General features: G+C 32.7%; 1 pseudogene; it reads right to left on the reverse strand.

The window, feature by feature from the left end:
• Positions 1 to 227: 227 nt before the first annotated feature.
• Positions 228 to 3147, reverse strand: LOC149559775 (glutathione S-transferase U28 pseudogene; annotated as a pseudogene).
• Positions 3148 to 6000: the final 2853 nt, after the last annotated feature.

Here is a 6000-nt window from a genome sequence, read left to right on the forward strand (position 1 = left end):
CTAATCCCACATATTTCTCAACCAACTACATAATTCTGAAATATTCTTTTACTTAGAATATATTTAAATAATAATATTATTTAAATCTATTGGTTTTGACCTCCTTATAGTAATTATATAATTAAACTACTAAACACCACATATATAAATAGACATCACCTAAGACAAACTAAAGCATAACACAATTCAATGCATTACAAAACTAAGCCTTCTACAAGAAAGCTCAATTAAACCTCTCCAAAAAGAAACTTTCTAGTTTGAGTTAATGTGTTCAACACTTGTTCTTGTTGTGGGAGTACTTTCTTCACGCTCTCCCTCTCCATACATCTCTTCATCCATGCAAAAATGTTGGGAAATTTATCTTCAACCATAATTTTAAAATTTCCAACAATTTCTAATGTATTAAGACAACATATTTGTGGGGCAAGTGCAATATCTACGATTCCAAAATTACTCCCTCCAAAGTAATCATTCCCTTTGAGAGTTTCTTCTAGTATTGCTAAACCTTCCATATATTCTTGTTTTCCTTCTTCTTGTTCTTCTCCTTTTTTTAATGCTATGCTTCTTCCTCCAGAATTACAGATCTGAAATAATATTTAATTATTACTAATAATTATTTGAATGCACATAAATTTAAAAGAATGGTGAAAAATAGAATGTGCAATATGTTTAAATAATTGAGAAGTACTATATATGGATTTAAAGTATACTATTGCAGCATATTAAATTGGAGAAGTTAAAAGTATACTATTGCAACATATTAAATTGGAGAAGTTAAAGATTCTATTTATAATTCAAAATATGAAACAAAGTGAAGTTTTTTTTGATTTACTGATAAAATTGAATAGACATACCTTATTATCTATAAAATCTACCCAAAACCAAGCCGTAGCTCGGTCATATGAATGAGATGGTAAAAAAGTGGGACCCTTGCTCCATGTCTCATCAATGTATTGCAAAATAATAGAAGAATCAATGAGAGGCCTATTGACCACGATGATTCTTTTGAAAAGGCGGCAAAATGAGTTGACAAAATACCTTAACACAGAAGTGGCAAAAAATAAATAAATAAAAATTTAATAAAACTGACAGATGAATTGAATGTTGGGAATAAGGTAAATAAAATAAAGACAGTTTTAAAAGAGAATAAAATGCTTTGGCATCAACATAAAACAAAAACATGACATCATGACCCTTGTTTAATAAATGAAGCCAGATGGTACGCAAGGATTAAAGGAATGACTGCATGTTGAAAGAAATCTCGCCATTTGTCAGAGTTGTATAGTGGACTTGAAATGTTTATGAAACTCATTTTTCTTTGTGGGTGATTTGTGACTAAAGGAAAATTCATTTGTTCTGGAAAACTTCTTTGTCTCTCTGTGCAAACTAAAAATTTGTCTTCACATTTATCTTACCTGCGAGATTGATATGTCTTTGATAGAATTATGATCTATTGTTTGGGTTTCATCTTCAAAGACGTAAGTATTCTTCTTGAAGTTTCTCCTTCAGTAAACTACTTGAAAGGCTTTGTGTCAACATTGATTCAAGTTTCACAGTTAAGGTTTCTGGGTAATGATTTTTTCTTCATTTGATTTTGCTCACATGCATGAGGAATTGGAGGCAAATATAAGAGGAAGATTTAGAGAACTTTCAGTTTGAAGTGCAAATTTAAAAAAGGGCATTACAGGTATCTCTTAAAAGCATAGGTACGTCTTTGGTTTGAGACTACAAAATAAATGAAGAATGAAAAGGTTTTGTTTCAATCTTACGACAGAGAAAAAGTGAAGTTTTATTTGTTGAATCTGAAATTAACACATTTAATTTTTTGAAAGAGGCAAAATTATTTGGAAAGAGATTTCTTCTAAGATACATATACTATTCAATTTTTTTAAAAAATTTGATTGTCAAACCGTCTTTAAAAATCAGAGTCAAGCATTTTTGTTTTAAAAAGGGAAAGGCTTTCGAAATACTTCTTGAATAAGAAGATCACATACTAGTTTTGTGAAAATGGAAGCAAACATGAAAACTATCTTCATTGCAGAAGGTTCTAAAATGAAGTTTTTGTTTTGTGGGAAATATGCATGAACAATTTATTGCATTTCTCATGAAGGATGAATAAAAAATTTTTTGGGTATTAAACCCAGAACACTATATGCACTATTTTTTCAAAACAAAAGAAAAGCTGGCAGGCAGTTTCAGTTGTATAACTTTGGGTTACAAAATGGCATTCGTGAAGATCTTAAACATAAAAGACCCTTGCTCAGTTTGGAAGGTTTTTGAAATAGGAACAAATCCGAAATTGTAACTGTTTTGAAGTTAGTTTCTCAAACAACATTTTTAAAAGGAAATTTTTGATTAATCCTAATTGGTTCAGTTAGGCTCATGTAACTTATCAGTTTTGAATTTTATCTCTATAAATACAGAGATCATTTGTAATTTAAAAGGTATGAGTTGAAAGAAGAAAGAAAGAAGACTTATATTTCAGAACAATTTGTAAAGACTAAAAGTCTTATTATAGACTTGTATGCATGTATAAATGTCTGACATACACATTTATATGTGTGTATAAGGTTGTAATTACAACATTGATAAAAGGGTTAAATACCCTGAGCGGTAGAAGCTATTGATTGTAAAAGAGTTGAAACTGAATAAAGAATACAAGTTCATGGAGTGGTTTTTCTCCCTATGACGAAACCATGAGGATTTTTGAGGGTTTTCCACTCGACACAAAATTGGTGTCTCTTCTTTCTGTGAGTTGATATTATTCAATATGTTTACATTTCAGTACAGTTTGATTTCTCCACTAGTGTAAATTATGAATTAAAATTACTGAAATCAAATTTTGGGATAATTTAATAGTGCTCTGATTCAACACCACCAACACCCCCCACCCCCCCCCCCCCCCCTCTCAAAACCCTGATACTTCCAACAAGGCCTTCCATTGTGAATAAGAATAGGTACCTTCTTATGGATAGGATTCATTTGTAACAAAAGGGGACTTTTATTCATCCAATCTTCTTCTACAAAATCATATTTAACGCCCTTTTCTTCAAGCCCAATCAAGACTCTGAGAGTATAGGGGCTGACACTAAAGTCGAGAACCTTAACCTCATCTCCATTGTCCATCTTCACCTATTTTAACTCCTTCAATCTCACTCAAGTTTTTATGCAAAGAGAAGAGCAAATCTGTGATGCATTTATAGTTGTTTTGGGCTCTTCACTTTACTTTGTTGCTAAGAAAAAGTGGGTCAACCTAATGTTTTATAAAGCCAAATAATTTAAATTAATTTGACTCTTTCTATGTAAAATGAAATGTAATGGCTATTAGATTAAAATTGGTGAATTGAAATAAGCATAAGCTAAGGCAGCTATTTGAACATGCATTTAAAAAACATAAAACAAAGCATTATGTAGAGAAACGGGTCTATTATAATAAGGACTGATTAGATTTCAATTGACTTTTACTTTGTTGGTTAAACATGAAAGATGATAGAAATGATTGGTTTATTTATGTTTTGTGTTTTGAAATGTGTGGAAGTTTTAATGGTTTTTTGTTATCTAATTAATATTGTGATCTAAATTGAAAGACATTTGATTTAATGACATTGGAAAAATAATTTTAATCAACACTAACAATAAAAGTTTCATTATAGATGTTATTACGATAAAATTATTAGTATACACGTTGTGTTTGACGATATTAAATAGAAAGTCTTCGCATTGTTAAATGCTTGAATGAACTACTAATCTATTTTGTTGTTACCATATTAAAATTGCACTGTCTACCACACCTGTTTTAAGTGTATTTCATTTGTATATTAAAGACTTAAAGACTATTTAACACTAGTCTAGGTGCATTAAAGTTGCATCGTAGCCACTACCAAAATGGCTGCACACTATTAACACGATCTCTAGACAGGTGATCACCATATTACTACAAAATAGCCTTAACCAAACAAAAAGACTACCTCTCTAGGGCCTTTTCAATACTCTCAAAAACTACATAAACACCATGATTACTAAGAAGTGCATGGTGGTGAAATAAACTTCCTATGAGAGTGGTGCCACTGTAGAGGTCATATTTCTGGAAAGCTTTAGCAAGCTTACCTGCCTACAAAAAACCAAGCTTGATAAATATAGCAACTATCAACTCCAGATGAAATAGATATTGCAACAGGTCTAAGGTATTTTGACAAGACAATTGATAAAATCTGAGAAGAATAAAATATTCTCTTTCCTAGAGGGAAAAGAATTTCATGCCCAATGATTCTCTTTATTCCTCTTCGTATATGTAGACAATCATAGAAGAAGATCGTAGCCAACATATCATCTTTGATACAACCCAAAAATTTCCCAATCTTCAGTTTTCAAGAAACCAAGCTATAGTTTCTAAGGTAATAATCCATGTTAAATGCTAAGCAAGCTGAGCATAGCATGACTTGATAACTAACCCCTACCAGAGAGCTAGTGCGGCCTAACATATTGCTGACCACAAAGAAGATTAGAACACATAACCAAAAACAACACCCTTAACAATTCAATAACAAAAGAAAAAGCCCAAAAAACCAAAGTGACTACAGTATCCAGCCAAACCTTGGTATTCAACATTACTACAGAGTCCTTTGATAAGATTCCTCTTTGGGGTAAATTTCTGAATCTTCCCCGTCACCTATGGTAGGACTCAATCTTGGAGGTTGTGGGGGATGGCCTTGCAGATTTCTTAATGGTTGATTCAATTTCCTCCAATGTCTTTAGGACAATGTATGCTCACATCCTTGTGGAGATAAATATCTCTAAAGGGCTCCCTACTATGATTAAGTTGGCTTCTTCAAGTGGTTCCTGGATTCAGCTTCTCGATTATGAAGGTATACCCTTTAGATGTAGGAAGTGTCATAATACTAGACATCTTACTACTCAATGCTCCTCTAATAAGGTTAGATTGAAGAAATCACCTTCTTGGTGGTTGGGGGTTTCAAATGATCATTATATGGTTTAGAAAGTTGCTTCAGTTGTGGATGGGTTGGATAGTTCTTTGCATACTAATCTTACTTTGGATGAGGATTCTATGGATGTCTCTGATGCTGCGCATGTTGTCCCTTCCACATTTTTGATTCAAAGTGTTGTTGATGTTCTGTATCCTACTGACTTTGCGATTCCAAACCCTTTGCCTACTTTGAGTTAGAATTGTTTTTTTTGTCCCTTCTGTTGCTAACTCTTTCCAGAACATAGCTGCTAGCTCTTCGGTTGGGGGGTTTTTGGGGGTTAGTGGGGATTGGGAGAAAGTTGCAGGGAAGGTGGAGGATGGTTGGACTTCAGTTAAAGGGAAAAAAGGAAAGTCCTCCAAATCTTCATTTGATATGGCCTTATAGTCTCAAAAGTAGGGACCAAAATGTAAATCTTGATGGTCTATGTTTGATTTGGGTTGGTTGCCTTCTTGTTGGGAACATTAGTGTGTCCCTCTCATTTTCCAGGTGGTTCTCCACAATTTTTTAAAGATTCTCATTCTTATATCTTTCTTGTCCCTTTGCACAAGGTTTTAGGTCCTTTCAAATTTTTTTTTTACTTAATCAAAGCCAAAGTGACTTCTATTCCTGACACTTTAATAACTTGAGCTTGCAATGATAACCTTTAGCATAGAAAGATATGAAATTTGTTGCATAGTTTGAGAAAAGTAGGATACATGTATGAAATGTGTATCCTACAGGGAGAACAAAGCTATCATAACTTTGCACAAACAACTACCTTAAATTGTCCAATGCCACTCTAAAATAAAAGATTTGATGCTATGAAGATGAAATCATAATCCAACCATTAGATGAACCTATTAATTGCCTCCATATCAAAATGCCAAATAAATGATAAGCCTTCTAACAACTACCAATATATAAACACTAGCCTGAAATACAAAAGAAGTACCAAAGTCTAAACCTTAGATGTCACCAAATAAGTATGCCACCACATAAGCATGCCAAGTATGAATGTCAGACCCACTCTTAATTC

The sequence above is a fragment of the Cupressus sempervirens genome, chromosome 4 (assembly GCF_028749045.1).
Source record: "Cupressus sempervirens isolate cs-2001-9-10 chromosome 4, ASM2874904v1, whole genome shotgun sequence".
NCBI classification, from domain to species: Eukaryota; Viridiplantae; Streptophyta; class Pinopsida; order Cupressales; family Cupressaceae; genus Cupressus; species Cupressus sempervirens.